The sequence below is a fragment of the Cervus elaphus genome, chromosome 15 (assembly GCF_910594005.1).
Source record: "Cervus elaphus chromosome 15, mCerEla1.1, whole genome shotgun sequence".
NCBI lineage: Eukaryota > Metazoa > Chordata > Mammalia > Artiodactyla > Cervidae > Cervus > Cervus elaphus.
This window is the reverse complement of record NC_057829.1, coordinates 7,299,224-7,317,417: the sequence shown is the minus strand read 5'-3', so window position 1 is coordinate 7,317,417 and position 18,194 is coordinate 7,299,224. Positions and strand designations below refer to the sequence as shown.

At 43.7% G+C, this 18,194-nt stretch overlaps 1 protein-coding gene and 2 pseudogenes across 4 annotated transcripts in view; 2 read left to right on the top strand and 1 right to left on the bottom strand.

Annotated features, from left to right (window-relative positions):
* SLC35F3 (solute carrier family 35 member F3) overlaps positions 1–18,194 on the top strand; it is a 412,876-nt gene that overhangs the window by 330,059 nt on the left and 64,623 nt on the right. The window lies entirely within an intron of this gene.
* Positions 6,396–7,280, bottom strand: LOC122709131 (annotated as a pseudogene).
* LOC122709441 lies at positions 16,660–17,461 on the top strand (annotated as a pseudogene).

Here is an 18,194-nt window from a genome sequence, read left to right as displayed (position 1 = left end):
ACATATACACACAAGATTGCTGATGAAAGAAAAGAGTTGCTATGTACAGTAACTCGAATGATTGACCCTGGTGACCCAGCTGCCCCGGCTGCTGTGGGGCCCAGAGATGCTCTGAGAAAGAGACTTGCAAAGGCAGAGGGAAAACCTGGGAGTTAGCGGTGGGAGTTGGGAAAGATTCCGTTCCGATGAGAGTGAGGGCTAGGGATGTTTAAAAGGGAAATTTTTAAAAGAAGGATGTCCAAGAGAACTGGAAGAATTTTAAAGGGAAGCAGACATTCCTACTGAGAATTTTAACTCTTAGAAAGAATTGTGTTTCCTATGCAAAATAAGTTCTCTCTTCTGCCTCCTTTGTGAAACCTTAAGTAAAATACCCACTCCAGTGTTCTTGCCTGGAGAATCCCAGGGACAGGGGAGCCTGGTGGGCTGATGTCTATGGGGTCGCACAGAGTCAGACACGACTGAAGTGACTTAGCAGCAGCAGCAGCAAGTAAAATTTATCCTGCTTCCCAGGTGGCGCAGTAGTAAGGAATCCGCTGCCAAGGCAGGAGATTCAGGAGATGTGGATTCGATCCCTGGGTCAGGAAAATTCCCTGGAAGAGGAAATGGTGACCCACTCCAGTATTCTTGCCTGGAAAATCCCTTGGACAGAGGGACCTGGGGGTCACAAAGAGTCGGACACGACTGTTGCGACTTAGCACATCCTGCTTAATCCTTTGTTGTGGGCTCTGTTGCTCTGTGAAAGGGCAAGAATCCAGAGCTTGAGGTGAGCCTTGGACCCAACATGAACCTTGGGGACACGTGCCCCGCCCTGAGATCGGGAGCTTCCATCCTGACAGTCCTAGGGGACTCAGGGGCTCAGCGATGAAGTGAGAATTGGTTAGGTGGACGACATTAAAATTAAGAGTATCTTGGGACTTCCCTGGGAGTCCACTGGTTAAGAATCCTTCTTCCAGTGCAGGGGGCACACGTTCTATCCCTGGTTGGGGAACTAAGACCCCACCATAGGCTACATGTTGTGCCAAAAAAGAAAAAAAAATTAAGAATATCTTTCAGAAAAAGGCTCCATACATTGGGAGAAAATAGTAGCAATGCAAATTACTGACAAAGAGTTAATATCCTGGGGGCCTCCAGCCGTGACCCTCTCTGAGCTCTCCCCCACCCCAGGGAGCCCTGCTGTGTCCCCTCAAGGACTTCACTCCCTCCTGCTCATCACTGTTGACCTCTTGGTAGAACATTCCCATCAGCTAACCATAATATAGTAGCTCCAAGAATTTGCGAAATACCCTTGCCCCAGGGCCACCTCATTAATCTCTGAGTAGAGAAAAGTTCACCTGCAGGGCAGTCTTTATTGGTTGTCTCCCCTTCTCTCTTAACCCCACAATCACGGAGAAGCCCTGTTCAGAGCAGATGTGCCAAGTCCAGAGTCATTCTCAGTTCTGGTCTTCCCCTCACATGGTCACACCTCCCTTCTGGAAACACTTTCTTCCCCTGGCTCCCGGGACCCCACACTCTCTGTCACCCCCCGTCCTCCCTGGCACTTCCCCCTCCTCCTCCCTGACCTCTGAACTGTCCGGGGCCTCCAAGCCCTGCCCTCTGCCTCTGACTCCCGATTCTGCCCTCTGCGCTTGGTTTCTCTTCTTTCTAGGGGTCTCTCTGCCTGTATCTGCAAAGCTCAGTCAGGTCTCCACTCAGATGTCCCTCTTCCAGTGAGGCTTTTCCTAATCCTAGAGCCCAGTGCTCCCTCTCTCTGTCTCTGCAGTCTTTTCTCCACAGTACTTAAGAGCATCTAGTCCACTCTTTATTTACGTGAGTGTTTGCGTGTGTCCTCTCTATGTTAGGATATATGTTGACTTTGTTCACTGTCGTCACCCAGAACCTAGAATAGTACCTTGCAGAGAATAGGCATTTGATTTATGTGTCGGGGGATCAGGTGTGGGGGCAGTTTATTTTGCCTTCAACTTTGAAAGACGTTTTTACTGGATATAGAATTTTTTTCCTTCAGTATCTTAAAGATGTCTCTCCAGGGACTTCCCTGGTGGTCCAGTGGTTAAGACTCTACACCTCTACCCACAGGGGCCACAGGTTATATCCCTGGTCAGGGAACTAAGGTCCTGCATGCTGCACCAGATGGCCAAAAAAAGCAAAGAACAAAAAAGAGGTCTGTCAAAGTTAGACAGACCTTGTTTGAGGCTCAAGCTCCACTACGTATGAGCTGTCCTAATTTGGCAGTTTATTTAATCTATCCAAGTCATAGTGTTTTCATTGGTAACTTGAGTGGAAGCCAAGTTTCAGAAAGTACTGACTTCAGGTACTTCAGGAAGTACTGACTTCAGAGGGTAAGATATCAAGGTCAAAGTTAGTTAGGTTTCTAAGCACTTTGCAAGGAGTAAACCTGGCAACAAATTGCAAGGAGTGAACCATGCAACAAGTGCCAGTCCCTTGCTCGCGTTTACAGGACAGCTAGGCAAAGCAGAGCAGGGAAAAAACACGGAAATTCCATGTCCTCAGAGGAGATCACTCCCTCACTGGTTTATTTCCAGAGAAGTACCCAAAAAAAAAAGTCTCTCCATTATCTTCTGGTTTGCATAGTTTCTGACAAGAAGCCTGCTGTAATTCCTGTCTATATTGTTTCTCTCTTTTTACATTTTTATTGGAATATAGTTGATTTGCAGGCTTCCCAGGTGGTGCTAATGGTAAAGAACCTGCCTGCCAATGCAGGATATGCAACAAACTCAGGTTTGATCCCTGGATGGGGACGATCCCCTGGAGGAGAGCGTGGCAACCTGCTCCAGTATTCTTGCCTGGAGAATCCCGTGGAGAGAAGAGCCTGGGGGGCAGTGGTCCTTGGGGCAGCAAAGATTCGGACACGGCTGAAGCAACTGAGCATGCACGTAGGGATAGTTGATTTGCAATGTTGTGTTGCTTTTTTTAAATTGTAGTAAAATATCCATGACATCAGGTTTACCATCTTAACCATTTTTGAGTGTATAATTCAGTGTTGTTAAGTACTTCACTCTGTTGTACAACCATCACCACCAGCCATCTCCAAAACTATTTTATCTTCCCAAACTGAAACTCTGTCGGCATTGAGTAACAGTATCCCCCTTCCCCTCCCCTCAGGCCCCTGGGAGCCACCACTCTACCCTCTGTTTCTGTGTATTTGACTATTCTAGCGACCGCGTGCAGTATTTGTCTCTTTGTGACTGACATTTCTGTTAGAATTATGCCTCCTGTGTCACTAATATTATGCTACCTGGCTTTATGCATAATAGTCCTCAAGATTCATCATATTGTATCCTAAGTCAGAATCTCCTTCCTTTTTGAAGTTGAGTAATATTCCATTTTGTGTTGATACTACATTTTTTTTTTAATCTATTCATCCATTAATGGACACTTGGATTGCTTCCATGCCTTGGCTATTGTGAATAATGCTGTTCTGAACATGGCTGTAGAAATGCCTCTTGGAGTCTCTGTTTCAGTTCTTTATTAAGTACCCAGAAGTGGAATTGCTGAAGCATATGATAATTCTACTGTAAATTTTTTGTCATACTGTTTTACATTGCAGCAGCCACACCAATTTACATTCCACAGAAGTACACAAGGGTTCCAGTTTCTTCACATCCTCATCAATGTTTATTATTTTGTGGGGTTTTTTAATTTTATTTTTTTTACTTTAGCCCTTGAAATGGATGTAAGGTGATATCTCATTATGGTTTTGGTTTGCATTGCTCTAATGATTATTGATTTTGAACATCTTTTCATATGCTGTTGGCCATCTTATTTCACCTTTGGAGAAACATCCATTCAAGTCCTTTGCTTATTTTTTAATCAGGTTATTTGGTCTTTTTGTTGTTGCTGTTGAGCTGTAGGAGTTTTGTTAATACATTCTGGACATTAACCCACTATCATCAAATAAATGATTTGCAAATATTTTTTCCCATTCTGTAGGTGGCCTTTTAATGCTATTGACTGTGTCCTTTGACCTAAGACATTTTAAATTTTGATGTAATCCAATTTATCTACATTTGCTTTTGTTAACACTTTTGGTGTCACATCCAAGAAATCATTGCCAAATCCAATGTCAGAAGGCTTTTTTTATTCTATGTTTTCTTCTAAGAGTTGTTTTAGGTCTTATGTTTAAGTCTTTTATTCATTTTGCTTTCATTTTTGTGAATAGTGCAAGGTAAGGATCCATATTCATTCTTTTGTATGTTGTTTACCATCATTGGTTGTTGAAGAAACTGTCATTTCCCCCACTGAATGGTCTTGGCACCCTTGTTGAAAATCACTGGGCTGTATATGTGAGGATTTATTTCTGGGCCGTCTGTTCTATTTCATTGTTTTGTTTGTCCTTATGCCAGTACCACACTGTTTTGATTATTGTAGCTTTGTACTATATTCTGACATCAAGAATCAATTTTGCTCTTCCTTTTCAAGATAGTTTTGGCTATTTGGCATCCTTTAAGATTCTGTATGAATGTTAAGGTGGATTTTTTTCTATTTCTGGGTACCTAGTTTTTAATCAAATTTTAAGATATTTAAATATCTTGCTTGTTATTAAAAAATATAATAGAAAAATGGGCAAAGGGTTTAACCTGCATGCCATGGAAGAGAAAACCTGTTGGCCAATAAATATGTGAAATGCTCAACTTCCTTTAGTGATCTAGGAACTTTACATGGAGATCTATGGGAGATGCCTTTTGTGCCCACCAGCCTGGCAAAATTAACAAATCAGACAGTGCCATGTGCAACATCTAGAGCTTGTACTCATTGGCAGAAGGCTAAGTTGGTACTATCCCTTTTAAAAACTGTTCATAGCAACCACAAAGTCTGTAATAACAAAATACCAGAAAACAACCCAAATACCCCTGTGTGTGTGTGTGTGTGTATGTTATTCACTCAGTTCTGTCCAACTCCTTGCAACCCCATAAACTGTAGCCCACCAGGATCCTCTGTCCTTGAGATTTCCCAGGCAAGAATACTGGAGTGGGGAGCCATTTCCTTCTCCAGGGATCTTCCTGAACCAGGGATCGAACCCAGGTCTCCTGCATTGCAGGCAGATTCTTCACCTCCTGAGCCCCCAAGGAAGCCCAAATACCCCTGTAGCAACATGGAAATAATTTGTGTTATACACACACAATAGAATCCCATAGAGCAGTGGCAATGAATGAAACTCAGCAGTAGGCATCTCTAAGGATGACTTTCTGGAGCATAGTGTTAGGAAAAAAAGAAAAAGAGCAAGTCACAGGAGAAGAGAGTCAGTGTAATTCCACTGATGCAAAGTTTAAAGCATACAAAGTTTAACCACGTACTGATGAGTGGTGTATATATGTAGTATATATACTATAAAGAAATATATAGGGAAGATAAGCCCAGGATGACAGTACTTTATTGGGGGAAAGGAGGAAAAAGAAGGACATATTGTCTTAGTTCTTTTGGAGTGGGATTGTTTCCTTTTATTTTAAAATATCTAAAATGGATTCAAATGGATTGATACTATCAAATAACCATTTACATCTACTATATGATTTCAATATGGCTTGATACAATGATAAAAAGTAAAATGATTAAATGTCATATTTAACTTAAAGTTCAGCTACTCATTCATTTATTGACAATTCAATGCAAAATTTGCATTCTCTAGGATTATGTGCATGTGCTCTACTGGGGCTGACTCTTTGCAACCCCATGACTGTAGCCACCAGGCTCCTCTACAGGCAGATTGACAGGCGGATTCTTCGCCACTGTGCCACCTGGAATTATCACATGTATTAAGAAGTATATTCCTAAAAGGAAAAAGCCAAACAATTGAAAACTACAAACCTAAAAAGCAAAGTTAATTTCATTTTTATAGTACGAGACATTAATGCCCATATCCAAAAATACAATTTATAATAACTAGAGATTCTGCTTTTGAAGTAACTTCATTACTGACCTTACTATTAGAAGCACACTGTAATTTTATACACAGAGTTCTAAAATAATATCACAGACTATAAGAGCATCTGAGTAACATTTAAAAATATATATACGGTGGCTATATTGATTTAAAATTTATTTCCTGAAACAATAATCAATGAGGCATTGAGGCATATTTGTCTCCAATCACTCTTTTGTTAATATGCTTATCCTGTTTATGGGTTTCCCTGGTAGCTCAGACGGTAAAGAATCCGCCTGCAGTGCAGGAGACACGGGTTCAGTCCCTGGGTCCGGAAGATCCCCTGGAGGAGGGCATGGCAGTGCCCTGGAGAATCTTGCCTGGTACTCTTGCCTGGAGAATCCCACGGACAGAGGAGTCTGGCGGGCTACAGTCCATGGGAGTTGCAAAGAGTTGGACACGACTGAGCAACTAAGCACGCATGTTATCCTGTTGGAGGATTATTTTCCATCTTCTTTCACTGACTCACTTTAGCTTTTGCATGAGTTAAGAGGTGAACTTTCATGTTATTTCATTGAATAAACTTGCAACAGCCTTCAAGCAGACACACGAAAGGTTCTCCCCAGTACATGTGTACACAAATTGGAAAGGGAAAATGTTTTCCCGCACCATTCAAGAGTACATGTAAAAGGCTTCACTTCAGTGTGAACCAGAAAATGGCTTTTTAGTTCTGTGCTCTCCTTGAAGGCTTTCCCACATTCTGCACATCCATGATCTCAGGGACTGTGAACTAGGAGATGCTTTCTCAGGAATGCTCTATTGTTAAACTCTCTCATGTAGCCATTGTGAAAGCAATTATTTTTCTGGAGCATCATATTCTTTATTTGTGCTTGGCTTCATTCTAGTATGTTCGGTGAGCTGTTTAGGATCTGGAAAGTCAGTGCTGGGTATTCCTCCAGGAGGAAGCTTCTTGCCTGTTTTGTACTCAGAAAACTCAAGAATTGGATTCTGTCCAACAATCTGTTGAGGAAGTTCTTATTTTGCTTTTTTTTTTTTTTTTTCGTGTATTCCAAGGAACATTCAAGAAGTGAGCTTGCTATAAGAACCTGTTGAGAAGGCCCTTGTTCCAGTCCTTCTTTCAGATGAAGGACTTAAGAATTGAGTCTTCTTCTGTGATAGGTTCCGAAAACTCACTTCTTATGCATTCTATGTGAGAGTCAGAGAAGGAATCCTCTTCAGCAACCTGAAGACTAGTCTCATAGAACACATCCTCACCACATAAGGTCCACGTTGTATCAGTAGGTTCCTGCTGGGCTGGTGGTACCTTGTCCCCACTGATGGCTCTTCTACCCAGGCCTTTCTGGCCAAGTGTCTTTTTACTTTTCTTCAATCTCTGGTTCATGGCATCCTGCTAGTTCCCTCTGAGAAGGTTTGTGCCAGGTTAGAGCAGTCACTTCCAGGCAGGCGCTCTCTGCCTGAGTTGTCTTCAGCTAGCACCCATGCTCCTGTGATGCACTGTATCTCCAATTCCAGTTCCTTTCAGTGATAAGAGATAAGAAGAAACCGCTAGTCATGCTCCTGACAGAGGTTGAAATCAACCCTGCTTTACCTGGAAATGTTCTAGATCTTAAGCTGATTGTTGAGCATCCTTTTGTTTTGCTTGATACATGGTGTAAATATTTGCTTCTTCACATCTAATGTTAAATTACTTTATGCTTTAAAGAACTAGAATCCAGCTGTAAAATAAAAAAAAAAAAATGGATGGAGCTATATACCAGAAGGGGCTTCCCAGGTGACACTAGTTAGTAAAGAACCTGCTTGTCAGTGCAGGAGGCGTAAGAGACACAGGATCCATCCCTGGGTCAGGAAGATTGCCTGGAGGAGGACATGGCAACCCACTCTGGTATTCTTGCTTGGGAAATCCCATGGCCAGAGGAGCCTGGCAGGCTACAATCCATAGTGTTGCAGAGTCGGACACGACTGAAGCGACTTGGCACCCACACATTTGACAGAACTGTTCCCTGGTATAAAACTGTTAACAGGAGTCCGATTCTCCTGCCCTGCCTACAACTGCTTAGCGCTGTCTTAGAGGAGATCCTCGAAGTCGTGATCTCTGAGAGGCAACGTTTGGAGAGGCTCCTACAAAGTGGGAGGAAACTGGAATGGAACAGAATATATGCACCAGATCCACCAGGTGGCACGTTCTTCAGTGACCCCATAGTCACGTGCAGGGCTGGCCCAGGCTGACTACACAGAATTCTCTCCTTTTTTTAATGTGTTATTTTATACTGGAGTGTAGCCGGTTAACAATGTTGTCATTGTTTCGGGTAGACAGCGAAAGGACTCAGCCATACATACGCATGTATCCATTCTCCCCCAAACTCCCATCCAGGCCGCCACATGACATTGAGCAGAGTTCCCTGTGCTACACAGTAGGTCCTTGTTGGTTTTACATTTTAAATATAGCAGTGTGTACAAGTCGATCCCGAACTCCCTAACTGTCTCTTCCTATCATCCTTCCCTGCTGGCAACTGTAAGCTCGTTCTCTAAGTCTGGGAGTCTGTTCCTGTTTTGTATTCCTCCTTCTTTACCTGACTTCCTTCACTCAGTATGACAGTCTCTAGGCCATCCATGTTGCTGCAGACCACTCTGCCTGGAGTCCTTCCAGCCTTACTGTCCCAGCCCCCACGCATCTCTCCAGGGCTGCCATGCCGCCCTTGGCATTTCTGACACAATCTGGTAAGCGGCAGGGCACAGCATCCCTAACCATCACTTCTTAAGTGTAAAACCCTATGCCCATTTTCACTTATGCTCTGGGACAAATTGAGTAGCAAGTGTTGTTTGGATATTTTAAATCCCAGGTAATGTGCTTGCGTGCTCAGTCACTTCAGTCGTACCTGACTCTTTGCGACCCCATGGACTGTAGCCCGCCAGGCTCCTCTTCCATGGGGTTCTCCAGGCAAGAATGCTAGAGTGGGTTGCCATGCCCTCCTCCAGGGGGTCTTCCCCACCCAGGGATAGAACCCACATCTCCCGTGCCTCCTGCATTGCAGGCGGATTCTTCATGCCTGAGCCGCCAGGGAAGTGCAATTGATGTGTAAGACCTCCCAATGAATACCTTTATTTTTATGTATGGATATGTTTCAGTTCCTTTTGGTCATGCAGACTTTGGGGCACTCCCAACTCATACCGATCCAAGAAACCATCTCACAGGCCTTGTGCTTTTGCCACTGAGTCAGAAAACCACCCTGAGGAGGAGGCTTCCTTGGCAGTCCAGCAACAAGGCTCAGACGGCAGGACAGTTTATTTGGAAGCAATAGCCTTAGTGTACTCTTTGGTTTCTTTATACCATTGGAATTTTATTGCGAAATTTAAAGCTTAATAAAGTTCAAATCATAAACTTCCTAAAATAGTAGGAGACTAGCCCACTCCAGTGTTCTTGCCTGGAGAATCCCAGGGACGGGGGAGCCTGGTGGGCTGCCGTCTATGGGGTCGCACAGAGTCGGACACGACTGAAGCGACTTAGCAGTAGCAGCTGTAACTTTAAAGATGAAATATGAGTTGATTTAATCCATTGAGTGACTCTGGTACTCACCACCAGAAGACAGATTTTCTTTTTTTTTTGCTTGCCTGTGCTGGGTCTTCATTATGGTACACAAGCCTTCTCTAGTTGGGGCATGCGGGCTTCTCTTGTTGCAGAGCGCAGGCTCTTTGAGCTTGGGCTCGGGAGTTGTGATGCATGAGCTTGGTTGCCCCGTGGCACATGGGATCTTTTCGGACCAGGCATTGTCTCCTGCATTGACAGGCAGACTCTCAACCACTGGACCACCAGTGAAGTCCTCTGGGGTAGATTTTTGATCTGAGCTCATATCTCCTATTGGGCAGAAATCCTGGACAGACACAGGGCTGAGAAGGCAACTTCTATTTACTACCGTGTGCAGACCACCAACTTGGCTTCCCTGGTGGCTCAGACAGGGAAGAATAGGTGAAGGATCTGCCTGCAATGCGGGAGACCAGGATGCATCCCTGGGTAGGGAAGATCCCCTGGAGAAGGGAATGACTGCCCACTCCAGTATTCTTGTCTGGAGAATCCCATGGACAGAGGAGCCTGGCGGGCTGCAGTCCATGTGGTCACAAAGAGCCTGACACAACTGAGAGCCTAACACTTTCATAGACCACCAACAGTTGATGAGTTATTCTTTATTCTTTACAGACAGTTTTTTTAAAAAGCTATTGAAATACTTGTTGTGGAAATCTTGTGAAGACAATCAGTACAGAAACTGAAAACATCTAGAGTCTGGTCTTGTTGATGAATAGATTCATTCCTAGAATTATTAGTAAATAATAGTTACCTTCTCTGACTCAGAGCTTCTTCCTTTTGCAACATTGAAATCATACTTCCTTTTTTTTTATTCTACAGGTGTGTGCGACGTCCTTTGAGACCCATAAAAATGCTATAAAATTTTAAGTGTAATCTTTCAAATAAAATCTGACTAAAGCAAAAATCTCATTCAGCAGCGATTTGAGTCTGAAGCTCTATCATAGCATTAATAGACTTTGCTTGCAAAGAAAGACTAAAATATCACCAATGAGTTGATCTGATGTCGTCATCCCAGTGAATAATGATAATGCCTTGACCTTCAATAATTTGGGGATTGAGCTCTCCTTAGTAAACATGTTTGGACCACAAGCAAAGAGGGGGTGAAACCCACTGTACTTAAAGGTCATGGGCTGGTCGTCTTATTGGGATATTCTGAAACTGTGTATACTTGCCAGAGTATGAAAAGTACAATGACAAAAGCGTAGTGGGGGACTTCCCTGGTGGAACAGTGGCTCAGAATCCACCTGCCAATGCAGGGGACATGGGTTCCGTCCTTGGGCCGGGGACTAACATCCCACATGCCACAGGGCAGCTAAGCCCATGTGCCACAACTCCTGAGCCTACGTGCCCTAGAGCCTGTGCTCTGCAAAAAGAGAAGCCACCACAACAAGAAGCCTGTGTGTTGCATCAAAGACCCAGCACAGCCCAAAACAGATGAAAATTAAAGAAAAAAAATAGCAGTAGATCTCTATCATTGAAAAGTTTCTTAAAAGATAGGAAATAAGACATAAGGGTTCTAGAAGCAGAATGACTCATGTCAGCCATGGACCGCAGGATCAGGAAGGTTAAGAAGTTGCACATCAAGGACATCTTTAACATTTCCTTTCCACACCTTGGCTTCCCTGCTGGCCCAGACTGTTAAGGATCTGCCAGCAATGCAGGAGACCCAGGTTCTATTCCTGGGTAGGGAAGATCCCCTGGAGAAGGGAATGACAACCCACTCAAGTATTCTTGCCTAGAGAATTCCTTGGACAGAAGAGCCTGGCGGGCTACAGTCCATGGGGTCGGAAGGAGTCAGACCCAACTGAGCAACTAACGCTTTCAGAGTGACTAACACTTTCACTTTAGCATACCTAGCTGCTGGAGCACTGGTCTACCTGTGCCCTCTTTATTTGTGGTCCTCCCTTGCATTTGAATCTGTCCTGAGACAGCAGGAAGGTGGGCTGAGCGTGGGGTGCAAGCATTGGCCAATCCAATCACCATCAGATGGGCTGTGAAGGAAGTCAGGAGATGGATGTAAAGTCGGACTTGGTGCTCTTAAGATCTCTTCCACCTGTTGAGAGTATGTGTCCTGTGACTTCATCAGAGCTTTATTGCTCTTTCTGAAGACGTGTGAAAGCAGTGTCAAATCTTTCTTAAATCCCACCTGTTTTCCTATCCCCCCCCCCTGTTGTCATGGTGACCACTGCTATGTAGATTTGCTTTTCCAGTGAAACATTGCCTAGTTCCATGTGCTGTCTCGGTGAGACCTGATTGCCTGCCTCTGTCTGTCGTTTTTCTTACTTGGTGGCTGCTTCTCATTCTACTAGTTTGGACAGCAAAGACACTCCTAGTGAGTCACGGGGATCAGCATGGTACGAGAAGTGTCAGATGGATTTTGAAGTTTTCAGAGTGTAACAGAAAGTGGTGTCTGGCTGCTTGCTGCTCAAAAAGCCAATAAAGAGGCAAGGGTGCTGAAAAGGAAAATTTGCTTTATTTTGGATGCTGGCAGCCATGGATGGGGAGAGGATAGATTCCAGTCCAAAGGCCGGCTCCCCGCCCCCAATAATCAGTGGGCTAAGATAGGAAGTAGGAACAGCATATTCAGCTCTTGACAGTCATCTTGGAATGGGTCATTGGTGACCCGACCAGCATCATCTTGGTTGTTTGGAGTACAGTTAATCTTCAGTTCCAGGGGTTGATTTCTTTCTTTCTTTTTTTGAGGCCAATTCTCAGAACTGTAGAAGTTTATGTCATGTCTACAGTCTGGTCATCACGTAGTTAACTTTGTCACCTGATGGGGATTTCAGCATCTGCAAAAGAGCTCACAGGACATGGCTCAGAATATTCTCTATAGCCCTTGAGAAGGAACTGGAGGACCTTGACTATGCTTAATGACTGAAGTGTTATCATTTGGTCTCTTTGACTATTTTCAGGCTTCCCTGGTGACTCAGCTGGTAAAGAATCCACCTGCAATGCAGGAGACCTGGGTTCGATCCCTGGGTTGGGAAGATCCCCTGGGTAAGGGAACAGCTACCCGCTCCAGTATTCTGACCTGGAGAATTCCATGGACTGTATAGTCCATGGCATCGCAAAGAGTCGGACATGACTGAGTGACTTTCACTTTTACTTGACTGTCTTCCTTCGTTTCTGCATTTTCTCACTTTTCTGATTAAACTTATCTTTGGCTAAGTTTTCCCACAGACAAAAGGCAGGCAGAGGACATGGGGGGGTGGGCAGGACCATAAGATCCTGCTCCTTTTCAATAGGATGGTGGCAGCCCCTGGAATTCATTAACAGGAAGGGTGTGAGTCTAGACCTCATGGTGTGAAGTGACTGTGGAGTCAGCATTTACCAGAGCTTCTCCTGCTCTTCCTTCAGCGTCTTCTCTGCTCCCTTCCCCCATCTATTATGTATTCATGTGAACACGATGTTACTATCTGATGCCTCCTGTGCTGTAGAGCCCCGCCAATGCTGGCTCACTCTAGTTTTATCTGTGGGTAAAACTCCCTCCTTCACTGCATTAATTTTTTAAGCTAAAGTATACCTTGGTGGTATACTTTTACCAGATGGTAAAGAATCTGCCTTCAGTGCAGGAGACACGGGTTCATTCCCTGGGTAGGGAAGATCCCCTGGAGGAGGGCATGGCAATCCACTCCAGTATTCTTGCCTGGAGAATCCCATGAACAGAGGAGCCTGGCAGGCTACAGTCCATGAAGTCACAGAGTCAGACACAACTGAGCGACTCTTTCACTTTCACTTTTATAGTTAATTTATGATGTTTCAGGTGTGTAGAAAGTGTTTTGGTTTTACATATCTATATATATTATATGTATATATATTTATTATATCTAGAGAGAGTGTGTACACACACACACACACACACATATTATAGTGTTCTTTTTCAAGTTCTTTTCCATTGTAGGTTATTAGAAGATAATGAATATAGTTCTCTTTGCTGTATCTATTGTTATTTATCTGTTTTACAGTTAGTAATGTGTATCTGTTAATCCCAAATTCCTAATTTATCCCTCCCGCCCTTCCCCCTTTGGGAACTGCAAGTTTATCTTCTATGTCTGTGAATCTATTTCTATTCATAAATGTGTTCATTGGCATCATTTTTTAGATTCCGCATGTAAGTGATATCGTATATTTGTCTTTCATTTCACTAAGCCTGATTGCCGGGGTCTAGCCCCAGCAGGATCCAGGGGAACCCTCAGGATGAACGGCGTCAGCGAGAGAGAGACACGTAGGACCGGCCTTGATAGGGCCAAGTCTGCTAGGGAGAGAGAGAGAGAGAGAAAGAAAGAGACCAGACCAGGAATATGCAGCAGAGTCTGGCAGTTGCTTTATTTTTCACCATCGCCTTTATACCCTAAGTCGGTACATTTCTAAGGGGCAGAGAAGCATACAGACTTAGTTTAACATTACATCAGCTTGTCCTTCACGAAACCAGGTGTGCTCTGTATATTTTTGTTTATGAGAGTCTTTTCCCATAGATTTTTTGTACATTATCTTCTGGCCTTGAGGTTAGCAGAAAACAGAAAATTGGCAGTCTCATGGTACAGCAAGTCACAACATAATAAAAATACAATCCTGTTAACATAAAGTCAGTCTTTTTGCAGAAATTCTCAGCTAAATTTATCTAAAATGTTTAACACACAAAGACTCTGTGGCTCTGGTGAGGCAGCCCCTGTGTAGCACTCTTGGTTAAAATTATCTTATTGTTTTTACACTAAGGCTAAACTCTTATTTTACTAGATCTTTAACTATATTAACAATAGTGTCCACTGCACAACCTCAGCACATTAACATCAATCAAACGTTGATCTAATAACCACTTTTAAAACACTATTTTTTGTATTCTCTAATAGGGCTTCCTCACCCCCCCAAAGGGCTCTGTGCCTATTAGGGCCTTTTTTATGGTTAATCTCTATGTATAATATCTTTTGGCTTTCAGGCCTGTTGACAATTTATGGCTTGCACCTCATGCAACTTTAAGCAACTTCAGTAGCCGACCCTGTCTTTTTTGTGGTTAATCTATTTTCTTTCTACTAGGTGTCATCTCCAAGGGAACTAGATAGGATTACATTTTCACAGAACAGAAATGCAAAGGATTGCAAAAACAGCAGATATGGCACAAAACAGGCTCTTAGTCTAAAAGTTAACCACGTGCAAGAAGTCACCAGCTAATCTCTATCTAAACTATTTTCTATTAGGCACATTTGTGGCTATCATATTTGTGGAGCTTTTCTCACCCCGCGAAGGGGCCTATGCTTAATAGTTTCTTTTGTTAGCGTACTGTGCTTAGGATGTTTAGAACAATCATGAGCATTTTGTGCAATGAGAGCACATATTTATCACACAAGCCAGAATGCCAGCAAAAGGGTTTGAATTGAAGCATTTCCTTCATCCCTGGCCCCTTCATAGGGTACCAGCGTCCAGGAGATTTATTAATTAGGGTTTTAAGTTGGTCTTCATTCAGTGAAAGAGGAGCAGGAGAGCTCTCGGCAGGCAACACAAGAATCCGCAGCAGGGTAAACAAGAACAGCAGCAGAAAAGGGGGGAGGATACAGAGTGGGGTAGAGGCCGAGGTCAACCTGGAGGGTCCCTTATCCTAGACGGCCTTGCCTGTCAGGTTTTTCCTCGTGACCTCGTCATGGATGGGGTCCCGGACGGCCTTGCCTGCCCAGTATTTTCTTCATGACCTCGTCACGGGCAGGACCTCCCATAACGGCTCCCGACACCTGATATTCTCTCTGTCCATCCATGTTGCTGCAAATGGCCTTATTTCACTCTTTTCATGGCTGAGTAATATTCTGTTGTAGACATGTGACACGTCTTTATCCATTCATCTGTCGATGGACTTTTAGGTTGCTTCCATGTCTTGGCTGTTTTAAGTTGTGCTGCTGTGAACATTAGGCACATGTTTCTTTTCAAATTAGAGTTTTCATCTTTCCCAGGTATATGCCCAAGAGTGAGATCCATGCATTGATTTTTATTTGACTCATTCCCAAAGCCAAACATCTGACTTCCGATGTATCTTTACGCATTTCTTCTACCCTTTGCATAGGTGGTTGCATATCAGTGCGAGGGTCTGGAATCAGGTTGGAATGAGTCTGGGGGATACTTGAAAGAACCTGTGGGACCTTGGTGAAAGATGGCAAACTGATGAAATGAAATCTGGAGCAGCTGGAGATATGGGGGAAATAAATAGCAGTCTGGAAAGTTCCCCCTAGCCCAGGGGTGCCAGAAAACGGCCCCGGGGGGTTTCCAAGTCAAGGATAAGTGTAGATGGACCAGCAGGACAGTTTTTGAACCTTTCTTTCTCATCACATACCACTTAGTTACATTGGTGTACCAAGCAGGCCATCTCTAGGACATAGTATTTTGGTTAAAAATTGTATACATTTAAGTGTATATATTTTTAGTAATTCCCCTACATACAAACCTTCAAGTTGCAAATTTTCAAAGACGTGAATGTATGTTCAGATAGCCCGTCACATAAGTTAGTTCACATGTCTGGCATACTTTGTCATGTGCGTGCTTCCTCTTCCAATGGTTGTGCTTTTTTGTATTTTACTGAGCACTGTATAGAGTACAATAGTAAGCATCTTTATTTCTAGCCCAGGGTGTCCAAAAGCAAGCATAAAAGCAGCAATGATGTAGCTGGTACTACTGTCCTTTTCAAGGTACTGTACTATAAGATTTGAAATGTTTTTCTTTTGTTTTGCTTTTTATGTATTATTTGTGTGAAAAGTATTATACACCTTATTCAGTAATTACCATATAGCCAATTGTGTTAGTTGGGACCCTAGGCTAACTTTGTTGTACTTACGAACAAGCTGGACTCACAAATGTGCTCTTGGAATGAACCTCATTGGTATGTAGGGGACTTGCTGTAGAGATGAAATAAGCAACTTATGAAATAGCTCTACACTTAAGACTAGTTGACAATAAAATTCTGATTGTTTTCGGAAGAATATTTTTTCTAATTAAAAGTATCTTGTTGGAATTTTGGTCCTGTTATGAGAGGCAAAAATCTTAATAAAGGCTCCAACAATGTACAAAAAGGCTCTGGACGCCGGCGTGGGAGGCGGATGGGAACGGGATGGGAAGTTCCTGGAAGGAGCGAGACAGGGCTGAGGAGAGGAAGGTGATGCGCCACAGGCGCACCCACTGGCTGATTCTCGGGGTCGAGGTCGGGCCAGGGGCAGCGGCCCTGGGGGCGAGGCGGCGGCATCCCTTCCTCCACCTCCCGGTGGAACCCGAGGACAGGAGCCTCAGGTGAAAGAAGCTGTCATGAACCAGGAGAAACTCGCCAAACTGCAGGCACAAGTGTGCATTGGTGGGAAAGGAACTGCTCGCAGAAAGAAGAAGGTGGTTCATAGAACAAGCCACAGCAGATGACAAAAAACCTCAGTTCTCTTTAAAGAAGTTAGGGATAAACAATATCTCTGGTATTGAAGAGGTGAATATGTTCACAAATCAAGGAACAGTGATCCACTTTACCAACCCTAAAGTCCAGGCATCTCTGGCAGCAAACACTTTCACCATTACGGGCCACGCTGAGACAAAGCAACTGACAGAAATGCTCCCCAGCATCCTAAACCAGCTTGGTGCTGACAGTCTGACCAGTTTAAGGAGACTGGCTGAAGCTCTGCCCAAACAGTCCGTGGATGGAAAAGCACCACTTGCCACTGGAGGGGAGGATGATGATGAAGGCCCAGATCTTACGGAGAATTTTGATGTGGCTTCCAAGAATGAAGCAAACTGAATTGAGTTAACTTCTGAAGAAGATAAATCTTGAAGAAGTTACTGGGAGCTGTTATTTTATATTATGACTACTTTTTAAAATTTTGTTTATGAATCTGATAAAATCTAGATCTCTAATATTTTTAAGCCTAAGCCCCTGGACACTGGAGCTCTTTTCAGTTTTTGCTTATATACAATTCATTCTTTGCAGCTAGTGAAGCTGAAGAAGCCTAAGAATAAAGTTTGAGACAAAGATAAATAAAAGTCTTTGCCTAGTTTAAAAAAAAAAAAAAAAAGGCTTAATATGAGCTATGACACATAGAGGCATGGGTGGAGGAATCAGGAAAATGGGAATAGATACAAAAAAAAGACATGGTCTGGTATTTCTGGGGAAATTATGTTTCATTTAGAACAACTACACATGACATGTTTAAAAAGAACCCAAGAAACTTCACAAGAGACAGCACATATTCTGCTGCCAAGTGAGGGAGCTAGGCAGTCATTTCAGGAGAGGGGACATGGGTGTGAACACGCCCAGGTGGAGGCGGGAGACGCCCGTGCCCCCTGCTGACTGCCAGTGCCGCCCTGCCCCGCACGTCTCCAGCCAGCGGTGAAGAGTCACCCCAGCAAAGGCAGGGGTGATGATGCAGACAGTGTTCTCAGGGGAGGAGGAACTCCCTGGCCAGTGGCTTTGCCTCAAGTCATCATCTATCCTGTCCTCACGGACGTTCACCTTCAGTGCTGCAGATGGAAGACCGAGAATTCTGCATTTCACATCTCCTTAGTTCAGTAAGATTCCAATTGCATTTCCCTGCCCTTCTCATTTTATGTCATTCCTAGTTAAGGGGACACAGGTGCTTTTTCCAATATTGTGGAGACAGAGGGGTGTTTAAAATGCCTATGAACGTTAAATGTATATACATGTACACATACATAGGTACATGGATACATATATAGATATATGTAGGTGGTAGATAGATG